The sequence below is a fragment of the Octopus sinensis genome, linkage group LG11 (genome assembly GCF_006345805.1).
Source record: "Octopus sinensis linkage group LG11, ASM634580v1, whole genome shotgun sequence".
Classification (NCBI taxonomy): domain Eukaryota; kingdom Metazoa; phylum Mollusca; class Cephalopoda; order Octopoda; family Octopodidae; genus Octopus; species Octopus sinensis.
In genome coordinates, this window is record NC_043007.1 from 67,897,611 (window position 1) to 67,920,997 (window position 23,387).

The 23,387-nt window shown below is 38.2% G+C and overlaps 2 long non-coding RNA genes across 2 annotated transcripts in view; one reads left to right on the forward strand and one right to left on the reverse strand.

Moving 5' to 3' along the window:
- Window positions 1-23,387, reverse strand: part of LOC115217451 — a 50,176-nt gene that overhangs the window by 24,587 nt on the left and 2,202 nt on the right. The window lies entirely within an intron of this gene.
- LOC118765465 lies at window positions 1,249-5,162 on the forward strand. Its single transcript, XR_005001333.1, has 3 exons — window positions 1,249-1,259; window positions 1,878-1,881; window positions 4,876-5,162. It is a non-coding gene; the product is annotated as an uncharacterized LOC118765465 (long non-coding RNA).

Consider the following 23,387-nt stretch of genomic DNA (forward strand, 5'->3'; position numbering starts at 1 on the left):
ATATGTCTACTTGGGACAGGAAGTAAATATGTGCCGGAATATGAAAAAGGAGATCTCACGGAGAGTAAGGGCCGGATGGAAGGCGGTCAATGGCATAAGAGATGTGCTCAAGGGAAGGTTGGAAATGACCACTCGCGCCAACCTCATTAACAGTGCAGGTCTGCCTGCAATGTTATATGGTAGTGAAACATGGGCTACCACAAAGAGAGAAGAGCAAAGACTGGTAACGGCTCAAAGAGCCATGGAAAGGTCAATGCTTGGTATCTCGTTGAGTGAGCACATAAGTAGCAAGATCAGAAAGAAGTCCGGCGTGAGAGAAGTCATCGCAGAGTATACACGCAGCAAGTATAGATGGGCTGGACACGTCACCCGGCTCACCGATAATCGGTGGACGCACGCAGTTGTCGAGTGGTACCCGCGTGAGCGGAAAAGACCACCCGGAAGACCTCCATTGTTTGATAACCGCTGTTTGTTTGTTTGTGTCCCCACCTTAGCAGTTCGGCAAGAGAAGCCGTGAGAATGAGCATCAGCCTTAAAAAAATAAAATAAACGTAAGTATAGGGGGCGATTTGTTCGACTAAAACCCTTCAACGCGGTGCCTAAGCATGGGCGCAGTCCAGTGGTTGAAACAAGTAAAACATAAAAAAGAAAAGACTGTGAAGATTATATTTTTTGATGATATGCATTTTGGACGACTACAAATATGATAAAAGAAAGGATGCTGGACTTCGATAATTATGATTCATTCCAATGAACTTAATTGATTAACTTATTGGTGGTTTGTAAAGCATGAAATAACGATTTACTGTCACTGTAACTTATGAAATGGATTCCAGAATATCCTATTCATATCAAATAAAATATTCACTATTTGTCCAGGGAAAAAATCGCAGTTCTATTATGCAATGAACTGAAATTATTTGTTTTCGTTCATGTAGTTAAGTGGACAAGCCCACATATATTTGATTAAGTAATCGAATTATCTAATAATCTAACATTTAATTTAGCAAAGTCGTTTGTATTGATGCATATACATACATATTTATATGTATGTATGTATGTATGCATGCAAGCATGTATGTATTGCGAACGCGATGAAAGAAAAAAAAGAAAAAGTAAAAAGACAGCAGTGGCGGGACAAATTTGAACAAATATTGTATTAGTCTAACGCTCAGAAAGGAAAGGAAAGGAAGAGCTTAACGTTTCAAACGTTTCTCCTTCTTCAGAAGAACAGTGAAAAAGAAGAAAAGTAAATGAGTGTGAAAAGAGAAAAAATATGGTTGAAAAGAGAAGAAAGAAACGGGTGACGGGTTAGGAGCTAGGTGGAACATATATATATGTGTGTGTGTGTGTGTGTGTATACGTGTCAAGTGAAAGTGTGTATATTATGTACTAAAACAAGCGTATTTATACACGCGCACCCGTATATATAAGTATCCGCACACACAGACTCACACGTACGTATGTATCCACAAACATGCACACTCGTGCACGCAAACACACACATGCGCCTTCACTCAGCGACACGGAGACACACGCACGCAATCACACATAATTACACACACAGACACATTCAAACACCCACACACACGCAGACAGACAGACAAACAGACAGACAGACAAACAGACAGACAGAAACACACACACGCGCACACAAATCAAGGAAAATGTGTTAATTGCCATATATGATACATTCCGAACTTATCAAAATTTCTTCCCGAGTAGGAGAACAAACAACCATAGCGAAAATCTTATTAGAGGGTTGGCTAGTTGATCGAAAAATTAAATAGTCCATCGTCGAAACTGCCGGAGATCCATTTTAACGTGCTTACGTGTGTATATTTAGGTTGATGGGAATTGCTACTGATACCATGTAGGATGGTGTCTGGACACCCAGTAGGACTAAAAACAATATTTCTCGAAGAAAGGATGAATTCCTTGTGGGCCAATTGCCATACAGTTGGGGAAAGCAAGGGGAAACCACTCCATTATTTCTGCCAAGAAAACACAATAAAAAAATCAGAACGACATAGCACTATGGCTTCATCTGATGAGATAAACAGCGCTTCACCCGAAAGACTTTTAGTTGCAGTATCATCAACGCGTTGCAAAGGAGTACGATGCATAACACCTACAACAATCCATATATATATATATATATATAATATATATATATATATATATATATAATATATATATATATATATAATATATTCATATATAGTGTATTGCTTCGTGATGGTAAGATCAATATAAAAAGTACTCCATCTTGTGAGTAATTAGTAAACACAATATATGTTTTTATGTACTACTAGTTTCATGTACTGAGAACATTGTTTTATAACACGTCAGGTGTCCCAGCAGAACCATCAGACACTGCCCACTTGGCATAACGAACTAAAAATGGGGCGACACACACACACACACACACACACGCACACACACACACACACACACACACACACACACACACACACATATATATATATGTATATATATTCATAAACATGCATGCATGTATTTTGTTTTGCATAGGAGTATACGTGTGCACCCATATATGTGTGTAGTATGGTATTGTGTGGTGGTGGTGGCTCTGGTGTGTGTGTGTGTTTGCGTGTGTGCCGAATTCACGTACATGATTGTATGTATGTTCGTATGTTCATTCTGCGAAATTTAAATAGAGAGTCCCTGGAATGCTTTATGAATCTGCTTTGTACCACTAAGCGATTGGATTCGGAAGGAGAATGCAAGTCACAAAGCTCTGACATTCATATCTTCTGAAGTGTATATATAAATATTGACTTATCCCCTCTCCCGAAATTGCTGCCCTTGTGCCAAAATTTGAAATCAATATTTTAGGTAAGAATACCATTAATTTGACTTGTTTTTCTCGATTCCGGTGCAAAAGGAACAACGCCAAACCACAAAGAATGTGAACCCAAAATACTAAAGGACATAATAACAATAGTACTTGCATCCATATAATTCTTTCTGCACCATGGTACTGGATATGTTTATAGAGTTTAATAACATCTTAATTTTAATTTTCAGTTTTCATAGTAACCTCCTCCATGTAAAAAAAAAAACAGAAACGAAAATAAAACCTGGTTTTACATTACTCTCAATTCTTATATTTTGATTTTCAGTACTGTTCCGTCTATGGATTGCCGTGTGTTCTGTTTTGGCCTTGACGTCATACTTCATTGTACGATATGTCATATCTACGATGTTAATTCCACGGAACTTGCCTAAGTCTTCAAATCGAAGTGTTTTACTTGTATCCTTATCCCGTATAGACATCAGATTATTTTCTGTTCTAGGATTGGCAATGCAAACAATTCAAATTGTCAGTTAGTATACTGGATGTTGGTCCAAGGTGAAACTATTCTGGTCACTTATGTTACTGTCAGGCTAAAGCTTTATACTAAACATATCCATGCATGACCTTCTACCGAGAAGCAGAAAACCTTTAATCTGTATGACTTCCTTGGATGTATAACCTTAGTCATTAGTCAAGGTGTACTTTCCGATAAGCTCCTTTTCGAATCCTATTATGTTATTTACCTCATGTACGCACAATTGATCCATACATACGCTTCGACTTTTGGTGGTTAGTAGATGCTGTGGAAGAAACCCGGTACTCATTTAGAGGCTGGTTGAATCGATGTATTTATATATGTATGTATGTATGTATGTATGTATGTATGTATGTATGTAGTATGTATATATGTATGTATGTATGTATGTATGTCATTATTCAGTTTTCTTTCAAGATTTTTCGTCAATTGAGAAAGAGCCAATTTCTAACCTGAATCTGAACTCCTTCACTGGAATTTTAACAACATTAACAGGGCATTTTTGTATGTATATATGAGTGCAGATTGTATGTTTTGTTTCATGTATGTATTCTCAAGCATGTATGTATTGCATTTCTAGACATGCTCATATATACTTAAATGAAATAAATCTGATAAGTTTTACAGGTTTTTACCGTTCCGGTGATGGCTTGGATTTATAGTCTTCGAATCAACTTTCTCCTTTCTGGTTTTAAGAAGCCTAATTTTTCATGACTGGTATTTAGGCAGTGTGTTACATATCCCAGTGTCCCAATAATTACAGGTATAGATCTGAACTTTAAATCTGGATAGAGTAAACGTAGACTTTTCAATAGTTCGGCGTAGGTAATTTCTTTTTCGCTGATCTTTATCTTTATATTAACATCCGCTGGGCAGCTGATTTCAACAACTGTACAGTTTCTCTTGTCTGTCCTAAATCATTTTGTCAGGTCTATATTTACATTTTACTGAGGTTTTCACTGGGACATTCCACCAGTACTTCTTATTATGAATGGCTATGGCTTCCACCATTCTGTGGGTTCTTATTTCTTTGGCTTACGTATGTATGTATGTATGTATGAATGTACGTATGTTTTATGTCGGAGTTATCCCAGTTACCTGAGTTACCATCTCCTAGAAGGATGCCCTAACAAAGGCTAGGAGTCTTTCACTTCCAATGGTTTAATCGCGCGATCGGGTATTCAGTCCGATTATTTCTATGTCCCGCGCATGATACAGCTTTAAGACATTTATTGGATGGCCGTTGACTCCCAAGAGTTCCTCCGCCCTTTGACGGATTATGACTGCTGTTGCTTAGTGAGTGGGATTTCTCAGTGCACAGCCTTTCCTCACTTTAAAAAAAATCTTCTTGCACAGGCATTGCACGATAACAACATTGATTAGGCTTCGTGCAATGGTCATACTCGATAACGAGGGGGCATTCACCATATGTATGTATGTATGTATGTATGTATGTATGTATGTATGTATGTATGTATGTATGTATGTATACATGTATGTATGCATCTTTGTATGTAAGTCAGTACACATGCACCGTACACAGCAATTTTTGATTGCCTTGTGATGCCATGCTGGAACCAAACACGAGACTCAAGAGGCCGGAAGGAATCAATTGCTCTCTGCAGTCTGAAAGATATCTCATCATCCAGGGAGCAAGAACGGCTGAATGTGCTGCCCAAGTAGAAAAAATTGTCTACCACTTTTAGTATTGTTCCTTAAACCAAGATAGCTGGTTCCACATAAGGATTTCCTGGTGCAGGCTGGAACATTACAACAGTCTTGTCCAGGATAATGCTGAGTCATAATGCCTTGCAGGAAGCAGAAATACGATTCATAAGTATTTGCATGTCATCCACTGTATGGGTGACTAAGTCACAGTCATCTCCATAAAGGACGTCACGAATAAGAGACTGGAAAACTTTTGAATTAGTAGCATAGTGAATGGGGAAAGCTTAGTTTGCAATGTCAGTAGTCGTGTATGATTGACAAGAGCAGGATTCATTAGCCACCAACGGAGCCGTAAATGCAAAATGTTCGTCCTACAGCACACAATGTTCCTAAAGGTCATCAGTGGTCACGAATGGACGGCCATCATCATCATCATGTATGTATGCATGTATGTATGTATGTATGTATGTATGTCCCTTGACTACTGGAGATAGGCTGGGACAAATGGAGTGCTGATGATGCCTAGTGACAGTCCACGATTGTCCCCTTATTTCTAGACAATACGTAAGTTATTTTGGTGATGGCATGTTAACTTTTAAGTATTCTTGATTCTGGAGATTATCTTCTTTCTTACATGGGGATGATCTTCCTTCTTAGATGGAGATGATCTCAATTATCATTTGGTAATTGTGACACATCCTTTAGAGGTAAAGATAATTTCAATAAATAACGAGTTTATGTTGTATGGTATTTAATGTACCTACATTTCTCTGTCTGTCTGTCTGTCTGCCGGTCTGTATGTATGTATATGTACGGATGTATTCTTGTATTAATTTCCAAAGGCATGAGAATTCGTTCTGGTATTTTAAACTGAATAGGATGTTTGAGCAATTTAGGATCAATTTTTCATTCTTGAAGAACATAAGTGAATCAATCAAATAAACTTCTCGGTTATTGATTAATCATTACCATTTTGTTTTAATATCCTTTTTGCTATAGGCACAACGTCTGAAATTTTGAAGGGATTGCTACTTGGTTACATCGATCCAGTGCTCAACTGGTACTTATTTTATCGATCTCCTAAGCATTTTGCCCGGAGTGCTAACGATTCTTCCAGCTCGCCGCCTTAATAATAATGATGATGATAATAATAATAATAGCAACAACAGCAACAACAACAACAACAACAACAACAACAACAACAACAACAGCAGCAGCAGCAGCAACAACAACAACAACAAGACATAATAATATTCTACTCAATATTCTGTTCAATACCACAGATTTGCTTGTCAGTTGTTTGACCATAACCAGTTCAGCATGTTTCTTGGTGGCTGACGATATGTGCATCTCTGATCAAGAGCAGAAGTAGTGGGGGAGCATCATAGCCAAGTGTTGAGAGGAATTTCTTTGGGGTTTGGATAATACACCTTCGGAAACATCCTTAAACAACTCTTATTTAGGGACCTTTTGACGCTACTCGACCTGAAGAAAATTCTAAGTGGATCTTGATTTGAGATCACTATGTCGCGCACATAAGGATATGATGCATGTGCTGGTGTACCCTTATCTGACGGGTAGTCATGATGGGCATACTGAGATTGGTATATTTTACCCCATTGTCTCTTTGATCGCAAGAACTGCTCTCTCACTCAATAATATAACAGCCTTATAAATACATTGGCTAAATAGATGTGAAAGAAAAAGGCTAGGCCGTTACGGACGGAATACCTTTGATCATAGAATTGCTCGATCACGTCTGGCATGGGGGGTAAATGACAAGAACAGTATCCATTTAAATTATGTTGACTCACGGCGAAGTAATTTCATCATAGGTTTTGTAGTCCAGAGCTAACATGAGAAGGAGCGGGGAGGCTAAATGACACCAATAATAACAACGACAACAACAGCAATAACAAAATCAGTATGTAACACATTACGATCGATTCAGTCGCTTAGAAGCAAAAGCCCATACCTATTTAGTGTAAAGTTCGCGTTGATTAAGACTTTACATTTCGCTTGACGGCTTACTCGTCCAGTCCGGCGAAACTTAAAGTCTAAGTCAATTCTAATTTTACAACGAATTTAACTCGACTGTCAGTGTTGAGTCGCTTCCCGTCAGTAAATGTCCTGTTGTTATTCTTAAACTTACAATATAATAATAACAACTGTTTAAAATAAAACCCCACTCCTACAAATTTGAGTCCGTGAAAAATGTAAAATTATTACAAATTGTGTCAACCGACTGAAACTATCATACATAGTGTAATAACTACGGCATTTTAAATTACTTTGAACTCGTGTATATTTGTGTGAATGCATTTATTTGTGAATTTGAATGTGTGTATTTAATCTCTTTCTCTCCCTCTGTCTCTCCCCACCGTCTATTTGCATCTGCCCTCTTTCTGTTTCTCTGTGTTTGCTGATGTAGAACTTTCAGTTAACTATGTGTAGATCTATGGAAGGCAGCAAGCTGGCGGAAACGTTAGCACGCCAGGCGAAATGCGTAGCCTATTTCGTCTGCCGTTACGTTCTGAGTTCAAATTCCGCCGAGGTCGACTTTGCCTTTCATCATTTCGGGGTCGATAAATTAAGTACCAGTTACGCACTGGGGTCGATGTAATCGACATGGTCCGTTTGTCTGTCCTTGTTTGTCCCCTCTGTGTTTGGCCCCTTGTGGGTAATAAAGAAATATGTGTAGATCTATGGGAAAGCAGCGAATTGACGGAATTATTACAGCGTCGGACGAAAGCCCCGTGATATTTGTTCCTCCTGTTGGCGCTCTGAGTTCAAATCACGCCGACGTCAAATTGCAATCGCTGCAATACTCAGCTGCACAAATAGATGCTGCTGTGCATTGCAGCGACCCAACCTCTGAGAATGGGTCCGAATCCGACTGCTTTTTGGACGGTCTCCAAATAACGATGGTTGACCTTTTTACTGATCAAAATGATCAATTTACCGAAGTCAGCTTTGTTTCTACCCTTTCTCAGAACACAGAGAGCCGGGGAAAATGTCGCTAAGTATTTTGTAAGAAGCACTAACGAGTCTTCCAGCCCACCGCCTTACTAGTAATAATTGTAGTTGTAGTAATAGTAGTAGTAGTTTCGTTATTGGCCACAGGGGCCACAAAAGGAATTCAGCGACAAAAGACAATGGGGATTTGCATAAACACGAATCTCTATATATATAAACGGCAAAATGTCTTGTGTGTGTCCTTTATACAAATCCACAATTTTTCAGTTAGAGGGCTCGCACTTTCTATGGTCATTCAAAACCATCCAAGGGTGGTCGTTCACATCTTTACATTTCCCCAGTCACTCCGCAAAGCCATTAAAAAAATCAATAGAAGTGACTTTTTTGTGAATTTTCTATCCAAAACCCAATCAAAATGTCCAAAACTTGATACGCCAATTGAATGCCAGCTAGCTGTATGTGATTGGTCGGAGATTTGGACAGTACTCGCATATATGTGCGCACGCACGCAGCTGTATATGCATACACTAGCACTATGACCCGGCGTTGCCGGGTCATAGTGCGAGTAAACAATAAAAATCAACAATTCACAAACTGGAGACTCTACCTTAAGAACGGGCAAATGTCTCCACTGTACCGAATCTGTAATAGAGTTGACGAAACCATTGCCCATATCGTGAACGAATGTCCCAGACTTTCCCAGAGTCATTATAAGTTGTGCCGATACGACGAGGTAGCGCAGAAGTGCTACATTGGAAACTATGTGAAAAGTGGGGTCTAGAGAGATGCAAGACGTAGTATGAGTATACATTTCTTTATTGCTCACAAAGGGCTAAACATAGAGGGGACAAACAAGGACAAACAAAGGGATTAAGTCGATTACATCGACCCCAGTACGTATCTGGTACTTTATTTATCGACCCCGAAAGGATGAAAGGCAAAGTCGACCTCGGCGGAATTTGAACTCAGAACGTAGCGGCAGACGAAATACCGCTAAGCATTTCGCCCGGCGCGCTAACATTTCTGCCTGCTCGCCGCCTTCAAGACGTAGTATGAGTATAAAGCAGAAAGAGTGGCGAAAGCGGAGACCTGCAATATCCTGTGGGATTTCTCAATAGAAACATACCAGATGCTAGAGCACAATAAGCTGGAGCTTGATCGGTTTGGTCGCTTGGGTGAGACATATGACTTTCTGTAGTATATCCATATTATACATTTAAGTGCCCTTAGAAGCCGTTGCTGCGAATGTATTGTTGTTATTGCTGTTGGTGTTGGTGTTGCTGTTGAGCGAAAGGTCTTCGTCCTAGAGCTCGCGAAATGAGAGAAGTCCGAAACGTGGTCCTTTGCTATTCGTAAGACCCGCAGAAGAGAAAGCAGGTCAACCCCCGACACCGAGAGCATCGACGGATGGATGAATGCGCATCCAGGCACAGCGGTTGCGTAGGAAGTCGGGGACAAGAAACAGGAAGAAAGAGTGAGAGAAAGTTGGGGCGAAAGAGTACAACAGGGGTCGCCACCACCCCCTGTCGAAGTCGGAGTCTCGTGGAGCTTTAGGTGTTTTCGCTCAATAAACACACACAACACCCGGTCTGGGAATCGAAACCGCGATCCTCCGACCGCGAGTCCGCTGCCCTAACCACTGGGTCATTGTGCCTCCTGCTGTTGGTGTTGTTATTCACGTTCGAAATATTATTGCCATTTGTGTTGCCGAGATTACATTTAGTTTTGTTTTTTGCTTTTTCCTTCTATCAGGATTTTTGTGGTTGCAGTGGTGGTGGTGATGGAGATGGTGATATCCATGTCCGTGGTCGCATTGTTGTCGCTGTTGGTTGATGTCTGTGGTATTGTCCCTTTTATTTCAGGAAGTCAATTTCATAGAATTAAATTACTGTGCTGTGTTGTTACAGTTGTTTCTGTTAGTCGTCATAGTGTGGTCCTCTGGACTTTGAACTTGGTGTCTCCTTCTATTGAAGTCGGAGTCTCGTGGAGCTTTTTAGGTGTTTTCGCTCAATAAACACTCACAACGCCCGGTCTGGGAATCGAAACCGCGATCCTATGACCGCGAGTCCGCTGCCCTAACCACTGGGCCATTGCGCCTCCATTACACATATTATAACTCACTATTAGAGCTACCTCTGACATCCCAACTCGCGTCTCTCAGCATGGTGGACATCGTCATGTTTGTTTTTAATGTTATTCTTTTCTATAACAAAATGAAAATTTTCTTTTCGAATTTTAGCCCCTAAAGGAGTACAAACAAGCAAACCATGCAGACCTATACAATGCTGGTGGATTCAAGATTAACAATATTAAACAATTAACAAGTTTTGGAGGCACATATAAACAGATAAAAATTATGAGCTATTCGATACGCGTCCAGCCAATACGATAATAATAATAATAATAATAATAATAATAATAATAATAATAATAATAATAATAATAATAATAATAATAACAATAATAATAATAACAATAATGAAAATGACAAATATAATAATAATAAAAATAATAATAATAATAATAATAATAATAATAATAATAATAATAATAATAATAAATGCCCTGATGCAGTACCAGGCAGTGGCTCTCATGGCTTCTGATCTTAACTGATTGGAAGTGTTATCATGTACATTGTTTTGTCTTGGTATAAAAGATGGGCTACAGCAAATATTCTGCTCAATACCACAGATTTGCGTGTCAGTTGTTTGACCTTAACCAGTTGAGCATGTCCCTTAGTGGCTGACGATATGTGCATCTCTGATCACGAGCAGAAGTAGTGGGGGAGCATCATAGCCATGTGTTGAGAGGGATTCTTTGGGGTTTGAATAGTTCACCTCTGGAAACATGGGTGGTTCTTTCAACATCCTTAAACAACCCTTATTCAGGGACCGTTTGAGCGGGATGGGCTACTCAACCTGAAGAAAATTCTAACTGGGCCCCACCTGTAAGGTCATGTGCTGTTTATCTTGATATGAGATCACCATGTCGCGCACATATGGTTGTGATTAATGTGCCTAGTGTACCTTTATCAGACGGGTAGTCATGATGGGTATATTGGGCTTCGTATATTTTACCCCAGTGTCACTTTGATGGCATGAACTGCTCTCTCACTCAATAATAATAATAATAATAATAATAATAATAATAAAAATAATAAGGAATTTGACAAATATAAGGAATTTGGCAAATTGAAGAATTTGACAAATTAAGTAAATATAAGGTCCTGGAAATTGAAATACGAAATATGTGGCATCTTAAAGCGACAACTGTTCCTGTTATTGTTAGTGCCCTAGGTAAGATAAAAAACATCAACGTCAATTTGCTTATGATGGTAAGTTTTGGATGAAATCTTTCCGACAATAGAAACATGTTGATAACATTAAGCAAAGGATACAAAACTACCAAGACGTTTAATTCAAATAAGCGGATAACGTTTAATTTAGTTTAACCGTTCATGGGCCGGCGGGGTTGGACTGACACAAAAGGCCATTGGAATCCCGAGGGACCCACTTTTATTTTTGTGCATTTCCGCCGTATCCATAAAATAATATTAGTTTAATCTTGCATATATGTATGACTGCATGATACAGAACAAGAAATTTAGCACTTTATAGAAATATATTTGTAATTATTAGCGTTTAATGGAAGGGCAATTGAAATATAATTCCTTGACTGAAAAAAAATAACCTTTATTGAAAGAAATCAACATTTTTTATATTTCGTTTTTGGATTTGGCTTGCAAGATTCTTTATATGAGTTCGTGTGTTGAAGCATATTCTGTTGTGTCTGGGGAGTCCGGGGGAAATTTTACCGGTGAGTGTGTTACATTATAAGGCACAAAAAGAAAATGACTCCCTCCAGACACAACAGAACATTTTTTATAGTTTTATAAACTATGCATATAGCTCTAAATATAAAATAAAACAAAAATATTTAGTATATCGGTTCATAACAGTAGAAATACGAAGAAAATTGATTTAGAGTTCATCAGAATATCTGAAAAAAGAACAGAAAAAAATGCGCAGAAGGCCAGTGGGGTCCGGTTGGACCCCAATTACCTTATTTTATGCTTTAACATCCATATGACTGGAAATTTTTTACACAAATTTGTATGTGTATACATAAACTATTGACAATAAAAGTCGTGAGATATAAAAATCATTTCAACAAAAGATCTAAAACTTGCACACCTTTAAAATTTTACTGGGGTCCCAAGGCTTCTCGCTAGCCCACGAAGGGAGTTCAAATACCACTCATTTTGAGAACAACAATTGGTTCATAACAGTATCATTGATCATGAAAAAGAAAGTTTCCTCTACACGTATATTCCGCCGGTCACGCTGGCCAAACTTAGCACACCAGTACCCACACCCACACCCCACCTCACTTCACTATTCTTTTACGAAAACCAATACCTATTTCTTTATTACCCACAAGGGGCTAAACATAGAGGGGACAAACAAGGACAGACATAGGTATTAAGTCGATTACATCGACCCCAGTGCGTAACTGGTACTTAATTAATCGACCCCGAAAGGATGAAAGGCAAAGTCAACCTCGGCGGAATTTGAACTCACAACGTAACGACAGGCGAAATACCGCTAAGCATTTCATCCGGCGTGCTAACGTTTCTGCCAGCTCGCCGCCTCAATACCACCGTCACCATCACCGCCAGCGTTGCCAACACAACCGCCGCCACCGCCGCCGTTTTCCCATATGTTTCTTACGCGTTTCAGAAGCCAGAGGTGTTTTTGTTTTAATCTCGGTAGTCATTACAGAGTTTGGGAAGCGGATTTACTCGAAAAATCCGAAGCTTTGAAAACCAGTTAATTGTGTTAATGATTACTGGTTGATAACGTGATTCATGATTATGATGATAAGCTGCTTCGACTGTTTTATATTTTCTTTTATTTTTGCGTCTTAAGCATCTTAGAAAAATAACTCGAAAAACATGTTGAGAGCAATAAAACAATGACTGACGTACAACAGCCCGAAAATACACACACACACACACACATGCACACACACACACACACACACATGCACACACACACACACAACACACACACACACACACACACGCACACGGGCGCTCACACACACGTATATTAAAACAATAATATAATAAACGAAATATAACAGCCGAAACTATGTGTTTGTGTGTATGCATGCATGGATCTATGTATGTATATATATATGTATATGAATGTATGTATATATATATATATAAGTATATATATGTAAGTATATATATATATATATATATGTATATATATATGTATATATATGTATATATATATATATATATATATATATATATATATATATATATAATATATATATATATATATATATATAACGGGAAGCTTTATGAAAATAAACAAAAGACGAAGGCAGGTGGAATACAAACAAACAATTGTATTAGTATGGCGCTCAGGAATATAAATAAAACAAGTCTTTTACGTTTCGAGCCTACGCTCTTCAACAGAAAGATACACAGAAAAGAAACACAGAAAGAAACAAGGAGAGAAAAAAGATGCGTGCAGAGGCTAGCGAATCAACATGGCGTATATATATATATATATATATATATGCACACACATACACACAAATGCGAGTGTAAGTGTTTGAGTCAGTTTGTATGAGATTGTATGGTTGCGTCTATTAAATTAATTATCATTGTTTTTCGTCCTCTCGTTAACCTGGAGGTGTCTTAGATAATAGGCTCAATCTAATAAAGGTTGTTTGTTCACCCAGACGTACATAAAAGGAAATACAATTACAGTCTAATTGCATACGCAAAGACCACACTAATACAGAATACAATGCAGTGAGCTACTGGATGGGCGGGACAACCAGAGATCCCTGCCGTATGAAAATTTAATAGTAAAATGGGCGTTAGCATACTTGAGGCAGTACGCTGAAAAATTAATTTAGTTTTAATTAAAATTTCAGTGTTCTATTTTTTCTTGTTTACCACAAATTTATCATTTACGTAATGATGTGTTTTCTTCATTGTGTAATTATGATTAATTAGATATTATGTAATTAATTAAAATTTCTTGGTTCACTAAATATTGTGTGCTAGTGTCCACTTTAATACACATACTCATATTTTAAAGAGAACATAAAGTGGTGTGTTCATTCATCCATACGCGACGGTTGTACCAGACATAATGCAAAAATGGGCATTAATTGACATAGGTCGTTCAAATTGCACAGGATGGTAGAGTGAACAAGGGAAATTATGAGATAAGGAAGAGACAAACAAGTAAATAAAATATGAAGTTAGATTAATAAAATATGTGCTTTGAAAAAGCGACGGAATATGAAACGAAAGTATAAGACTCAAAGAATGTATACAATGAAAATAAATGTGTATAATGAAACCAATTACGCCGAATGAAAAGGACAGGAAATGATCTAACGTTTTGGGTCATACACTTCATCAAAGAGAAATAAAAAGAATAAGCGTTGTTGAAGAAAAAGAACAGAGCCATATAGATTTTCGACGCCTGTTTACATGGCAAGCTTGGTGTAAAAAGGAAGTTGAAGAGTGTAATATTAGGACCGGAAATGGAGACACCGCCTTGATCATAGTGAAAATAAGTGGGAACTAGAGCAGATGCTGCACAGCTGATTGGCAACGATTAATAAGCTTCAACCAGTGAGTTGAAGACACACAGTTTCTTATTCCTGCATCTTCATTTCATTATGCATATTCAGTCCTCCGTTCCCCCAAACTATTTATCTACATTTTTCTTCTTGACTCAACCATCTTTCTCTTTCTTTCTTTCTTTCTTTCTTTCTTTCTTTCTTTCTTTCTTTCTTTCTTTCTTTCTTTCTTTCTTTCTTTTTCTCTCTCTCTCTCTATCTATCTATCTATCTATCTATCTATCTATCTATCTATCTATCTATCTATCTATCTATCTATCTTTTCTTATTGTGTCTCATTCCGCAGACCCCAGTCACTCACCTACAGTAATGCATCATTACGTCCCTGTAACTTAGCCGTTTGCCAAAAGATACCAACAAAATAAGTATCAGGCTAAAAAAAAAAGTACTGGGCTCGTTTCATTCGACCGAAAACTCTTCAAGGCAGTGCCCCAGCATGGCCGCAGTTTAATGACTGAAACAAGTAAAAAGTTAAAAAAGAGATACAGAAGACGTATAAATACATGAATGCAAAGAGAAAGAGCGAATGCAACGGAAAGAAAGGAAAATGAAAATAAGGTGTATTAAAAACAAATGAAATCTAAATTTTCGATATAAGGTGAGGGTGGTGCCTATAAATAAAGGCGCTGAAACACATGTATTCTTCGATCTAATGATGTCATTCATAGTCCAATATATTTTCAAACATGTCTACGAGGAAAATTTTTTTACGGGATTATTTCCTCAGTAAAAGGTCTTCCCACGTTCGAGTGTACTCGAACCTGTGAAAAACGAGTTTACACGCATAACTTTTATATAACACTGCTTCGTGAGGCTTTAGTTAATTCTACCATTTGAAAGCTTTACGCACATCAGCAAACGCAATGTTTTCAGTGTAATATAAGAATAGATTGTTCTTATCGGGCTGTGAAGAGCTTATTTGGTGCTTGTGGTTAACGGTGTGAAAGATCGCAGTAATGTTTGCGCATTATGATCCAGTAGTGTCATTGAAAGTCAATCTGTTTTTACACAGGCCGTCTAAGAAGGATGATTTTTCTCCAAAGATTATTTGCGCAGCGAAAGGCCTCCCTACTGCAATTCATAAAGTAATCTTGCAGCTGATGGAGCTGAGGCTACGAAAAAAATAAAGTTCAAAGTAAAAACCTAAAACTTAAACATAAAGCTTTATGCTGTAACAATCTTAACAAATGCATACAATTCACAAATCGTCAAAACACTCAGAGTAAGGCAACTGCCGGAGTACGAATGTCGCCGTTTATAAGGAGAAGACCATTCATATCTGCGTACAAAATCTCAACATTCGATGGAAAATTCACGTTCTGGACAGGCTCTTTCTGTACACGCTGATTAGAATTTGGAACAATCTACAGTAGACTGTCACAACATAGTATCAAGTCCAAGGCGTTATCAGAGGCGCGATGAAACATTGTTTGGTGCATTGGAAACATAATCAACGATGCTATTATTCAGAAAGTCACGAGATAAAGAAAAATATATTCTTATATGATTCTATTCTTTTATTGGTTTCAGTCATAGGACGGTGACTATACAGGTTCACCATCTTAAACTGTTTTCACTCACAGGGCTGCGGTAATACAAGGCCGCCTCCTTCACTGGCTCCCTCATAGGGTCGTGGCTATTCAGAGTCAATGCAGTCACTGGCAATACAGAGTTCCTGCCTTCAGATGTTTCAGTAAAAGGTCTATAGCTATAGAGAGTTAGCACCTTCAATGGTTTTATTCAAAGGATTGTAGCTATAAAGAATCCTTGCTTTTAGTTGTGTTACTGATAGGACTGTGGCTATACAGGGTTCCTGCCTTTCCTGATTTTAGTCATGGGACTAGTTATAAATTGTCACCACCTTCAGTAGTTTCAGTCATGTGCTAGTGACAATTCAAGGTCACTACCTTAAGTAGTTTCAGTTATAAGACTGTAGTCATACAGGGTCTCTGCTTTCGCTTGTTTCTGTCACATAGCAGTGATTATGCAGTGTCACGACCCTCACTGGTTTCAGTCTTATGATTGTGGCTATACAGAACAATCACTTTCAATAGTTTCACTCATATGACTTTGATTATATGGAGTCAATCCATCTCCTTTGGTTTCATTTATAGGACTGTGGCTCTAGAGACCACCGCCTTCAGTAATTTTAGGGCTGGAAAAGTTTACTTGACTAAAACAGTTTGGGTATATTAAACTCACCCAAAGAACTTGAGAGCCTTTTATGCAGTGTCTCAGATTCTAGTCAAACCCTGATTAATGCGTCCTTCGACATCCAAATCACTAATTAGTTATTTTAAACTAAACCTAAAATTATGTCTGACCATTTGCACCCCACAGTCAAAGAAATCATAATGTTTGAGATGAGAGTATCTCATAAGACAAAATTGTTGCTTGGGGTACTTTGTCTTTACAATCTCTGCCATGATGCCCCCAGAGTGCTGATGAGTCTGTCCCAGCGAACGGAGAAAGGAACTGTAATACAAGACTGATGATTGGCAGAGGGTCTACAGGGAGGTACCTATAAATAAGAAGGAACCATCAATTGGCTAATCCCATCTGATAGCTCTTCTCAGTATAGATAATAAAGTGTTCTATGGAGCGCTGGCAAAAAGGATATCAAGGTCCCAGACTAAGAAAGAAAAAAGCCCTTTAGGTTGTCTGACTTGGAAAATGTGTATAGATTAGTTCCTCATGCGTGTATAAACAAACCATTGCATTTTGATTTTGCATTCCAGAATGTTTGAGGAAAATTCTGCTGTGGTATTTTGGATCAATAGTTTTGAAGCCTACCATAAAACAGTTCTCGGCTAACTGACAGACACTCGAGATAGCCATCATGATGGGGTTACCATTCCTCTACTTCTCATCATGATGCTTATAGGGTTGGCATTGAGTGGGGAAAGACGCTACAAGGAGGAAATAAAGATCGGAAAACTCTTAGAACTGCTACCGGAGCTAGTTTTTATGGACGACATTACAACCATTGTGACAATAGTGAAAAAAGCAAACCTCTCATATTGCGATTGATTTAGTAATTCCAACAATGTAAACTACGCATCAACCACCAAGTTGCCACCAATCCACGATGTGATTTAATTTAAAGAATTATTTCATTTTGAGACTGAAAAGGAACTGAATCTAATGACCAAGGAGCAGGTGGCCTAGAGCTTAAAATAATGTAAAGATGGGTATCAGCATTGAGGTCAAGTTACAACAAAGATTAATTAACTGCCAATTCCAATTTCGATTTGGCCGGAACGTTTAAAATAGTGTTAATAAACATGGCCGTTTGTCAAGGTTCTTGTGGTTACATCAAATGCTTGAAATTAACAAGAGTGGAAAGCATGGGCAATTGTGTTAGTAAGTTCATATGAATAGGACTCGATTCCTCGCAATGCCTTACAGGAATTTAACTATTATAGTGCTACTGCAAAAGTGCAACTGTCTAATGTTTCCGGTGGACGAAATTAAAGTAGTAAAAGCTTATTGCCAAAAGAGCAGTGGGACTTGGTGGATTTCATATTTTTTGGGTCTCATATTGACGAGAACATGTGGAAAACTGTTGTGGTGGCGGTAGAAGCCAATCTGGGAAACGAAAGAGCTTTTTTGCTGTAGAATACACGGATTGGAGTGAGAATATTGAACAAAGTGGATATCTTACCAGAATAACAAAAGCGATATATTGAGAGAAAATAATTTGGTCATGTAGATGAGGAGAATCGTGTTATTGTAGGATACAGGTTAGAAAGTTGGTGCATATTCGCAACATGTGAGATAGCTGAGCAAAGAAAACTACCGCGGATTATGTTGCTGAAAAATGGAGCCTACCCAGTTACGATTCCTCCTGAGAGCGATGTAGTTCCGTCCTCGGTCAATATTTGATGATGAGCCGCCGAGGTCGACTTTGCCTTTTATCCTTTCCGGGACGATAAATTAAGTACCAGTTGCGTACTGAGGTCGATCCAATCGACTGGACCCTCCCCCAAAATTTCGGGCCTTGTGCCTAGAGTAGAAAAGAATATTTCCACTTATTCAGGTCTCTGCAGAATAGTCTTAATGGTAAAATTTTCAATCCCTTGGATGACATAAAAAGATACCTTGATGAATTCTTTGCCAAGAAACCACCTCAATTCTGGGAAGAGGGTATTTTCAAGTTAAAGGAAGGATGGAGACGCATTGTGCAACAAAATGGTTCATATTTGGTTGATTGAAAATGTAATGGCAAGTATTTATTGAACTTTTTCTTTCCTTTAAAAATCGGCACGAACTTTCCGGACAACCCAATACAAAAATAACGATGCGGTAGCGTCAATGAAATGACAGTGGAGGTCTGCACAACATTACATCTTTTTTCCGTCATGGATAATGAGAAATAATAACAACACAGAGGCGTAAAAATACAATATGGGAAAGCGGAAACATAAACTTTTGAATGGTGCTGCAAGGATTTTAAGGTACCATTCATATTTCCCAGCTATATTGCGATAAAGTCAAGGCAGCACCTTGACTTTAGAGTATGGTTTAATTTGTTAAAAAGATTCTGATTGTTGAATTGACGGTGCCTCGGATAAGTAATTCGGAGAGAACACAGCAAGGTAAAGGCTTAAAATGTAAAGGTACCAGAGAATCATGTGAAGCACGAGGTTGCCATGTATGATAGTTGAGGTATGAGTGGAATGCTGAAGATTTGTAGCTGGGTTCAGTATGTCCTGTCTGGCTGCCACTGAACTTGAGAAAGACTGCAGAGATGTGATTCAAGAAACGGAGCGGCAAGCAGGAACTGTTCCATCATGAATATAGCAGAGCTATGTTAGTGGAAGACCATCATAAATAAAATAAAATATTTGATGCATTGCTGGAATGATTAGAACTGTATCCGGTTTGGTATGGTGGGTGAATGGAGGAGGGAGAGGAAAAGCATTGATACCTTATAGACAGAATGATCTTCGTTGATTGGCAAAGTTGGAGGGGCGATACTGCAGGCAGTTGCCGATATTATTGTCATTTCCGGCCGACCTACCTCTGGGTAGTAGTAGATGTAATCCTTGGGGAGCAGACAACCTTTCACGAGGTTTAACGCTACCACCTGACATTTTAGGTGCTACAAACTCTGCTGCTTGCATTGGAATTAGGCTTTCCGGTTTGAGTATAACTCCCGTACTTTCTTCCAGTAATGTAGAAGATCCTTTAAAGTATCATGCGCACTGATTTCCCTCTTGACTAAGAGGTGGTAAAAAAAAGAAAAAGACGATCTTGTAAAGTGCTTGGATTTTCAGAGGCAGTTATATCAACCAAAGATTTACCTGGTTCTGTTGACTTCTAAATAAGACCAGTCAGGTAAAATTTCTTTTCGTTGCGTTCATTATATGAGTTGGATTTAACCTTACAAGTTGTCCAACTACCCTTGTTCCTACCCACTTGTACTTATTTACAATTAAGTGAAATTAAGTGTCTTACCCATAAAGTTCAGAGTACCGACCAAAGGATGCAACCAGACGTGTTACTGATTGATTGTCTGGTCGTCTATCCACCCACTCTGCATTTCTGTATTTCCATTCCTTCTCTCATGTTCACATAAACACATGCACACACGTACACACACACATACACATACCCACATATGTATGTATGCATTCTTTTATTCTTTTACTTGTTTCAGTCATTTGACTGCGGCCGTGCTGGAGCACCGCCTTGAAGAGTTTTAGTCGAGCAAATCGACCCCAGGACTTATTCCTTAAGTCTAGTACTTATTCTATCGGTCTCTTTGCCGAACTGCTAAGTTACGTGGACGCAAGCACACCAAGATCGGTTGTCAAGCGTTGGTGGGGGACAAACACAGACACAAATATATATATATATATATACATATATGCGACGGGCTTCTTTCGGTTTCCGTCTACCAAATCCACTCACAAGGTTTTGGTCGGTCCGAAGCTATACTAAAAGTCACTTTTCCTAGGTGCCATGCAGTGGGACTGAACCTGAAACCATGTGATTGGGAAGCAAGCTTCTTACCACCCAGCCATACCTGAGTCGTTAATTATTCTAAACTTGAAATAAAGTGTACACTTGTCAGGCAAATGACTTGATCTGAGACCGCGTGTTGAAACTAAAAGCACAATTTAGCCTTCCGGAAACAACACAAAAATTGTTAGCATTACTTAAACATTTATTATTTGGTGTCAAAATTTTCGTCGTCCCAACTGCGAAATAGTCGCTAACCTAAATCCAACGCATATTCTCAAGGGTAAGGGTCAACTGAAAAAGTGAAACTCAGACCGAGCGTAGAGTTGGCTGCAAATTAGACACCTGACAGGTTGATTTGTTATAGAAAATAGTTATTAAAGCCGTGCAGTAAGTGTGCATGAAAGATATGGTAACCCTGAATATTTTATCTTTATTCACAGACTCAGTACATTCTCTGACACACGCACAAACACACACACACACACACCACACAAACGCACACGCACATCACATATATATGATTATGTTTGTATATATATATATATATATGTATTATATGTATATATATGTATACATATGTATACATATGTATATATATATATATATATATATATATATAATATATTATATATATATATATTATATATATATGTATATATGTTTGTCAATTTTAACCCACGCTGGTGGAAAGGGGAGAGCAGAAATTCTTCGCTTGCATATTCGAATTTGATAGCACTTTTAGTTCGAGCAGAATTCTAGAGGTGATTAGAAGCCGAAAGGGTATGCTCCCGACTTTCAGTGTTCCCAAATCCGATTCAAGGAATTCTGAGCTGAAGAAAGAAATGTCGAATTGACTAATCTAGAAACGTACGTTCTCAAATAACCTTTGCACTTGATTTTTTAATGTTTTTTCCCCCATACTTTTGTGAGTTAGTTTAGGCAAACACTATCTGAGAGAGATCTTCTTTAAGTATTAGAAATAGCTGAAGAAATTTCTTTAGCTGCTATTTCTAATGAGTTCAGTATGTGGCAAAGTAATTTATTTTACTAAGCCCTTATATATAATGTAATATTTTGAATTCGCCTATAATGGTCCCTTTACATACTGAATACTTGGTGAAATTGATTAATAATTAATTAATTTTACCCTCAATTGTTGTATATATATATATATATATTATATATATATATATATATGTATACATATATTGTTGTTGTTTGTTACTTCTCGAGCCACGCCTGGCTCAAGGGCCGGTATGTCGCAGGTGAGCTGTAAGATGCAGGAGAAAAGAGTGAGAGAAAGTTGTGGCGAAAGGGGCAGCAGAAGTTCGCCATTACCTTCTTCCGGAGTCGCGTGGAGCTTAGGTGTTTCGCTCATAAACACACGCATCGCCCGGTCTCAGATTCAAATTCGCGATCCCTAGACTGCGACTCCGCTGCTCTAACCACTAGGCCATGTATATATATATATATATATATATATATATATATATACACAAATATTCTTTTATTCTTTTATTTGTTTCAGTCATTTGACTGCGACCATGCTGGATCACTGCATTTAGTCGAACAAATCGACTTCAGGACTCATTCTTTGTGAGTCTAGTACTTATCCTATCAGTCCCTTTTGCCGAACCGCTAGGTTATGGGGACGTAAACACACCAAAATCAGTTGTCAAGCGATGATGGATGGGGGGCAAAGATACACACGCACGAACGCGCGCACACACACACAGACATACACACACATATACGACGGGCTTCTTTCAGTTTCCGTCTACCAAATCCACTCACAAGGCTTTGATCGGCCCGAGGTTATAGTAGAAGACACTGGTCCAAGGTGTCACGCAATGCGACTGAACCCAGAACCATGTGGTTGGTAAGCAAGCTACTTACCACATAGCCATGTCTGCACCTATATATATATATATATATATATATATATAGGCGCAGTTATACTCCCTAGTATTATATATATATATATCCAAATATATATATGTATATATATATGTATGTATATATATATATATATATATGTATACACATATATATACATATATATATACATGTATATATGTACATATATGTATAATATATACATATATAGATATGCATACATATGTATATATATATATATATATATATATATATATACATATATACATATGCATACATATGTATATATATATATATATACATACATAAATACTCACACACACACACACCACACACACACACACACACACACACACACACACACACACATATATATATATATATATATATATATAAGGCCACCATTCGACCCTGCATTGAATATTGCTGTCACCTTTTGGCTGGTATCTTCTCTGAGTGTCTTAACTTGAGTAAATGAATTCGGGATCGAGTTGATAGCAAGCTGTGTCCTCTTCTTTTGAAGAGGTTGCAATCTTTCGCTCATTGTTGAAATGCATCTTCACTGGTCTTTCACAATAAATATTTCGATGGTCATTACTCTAATGAACCTTCTGGGTCTAATACCTTCTCTCAAGACCTTCAAACGCGTGACTCATTTCCCTCCCAGTTAGTCATAAGCCCTTTTATTCTAAGCTTCTTTCTTTGAACTCTCTGAAACGTACCACCATCATCCTTGGATAACATCGGTGGCGAGGTGAGGGGAGGCCACTATGCATGGGTGACTGCTGGTTTTCCATAAACAACCTTGCCCAGACTTGTGCCTGGGAGGGCAACTTTCTAGGT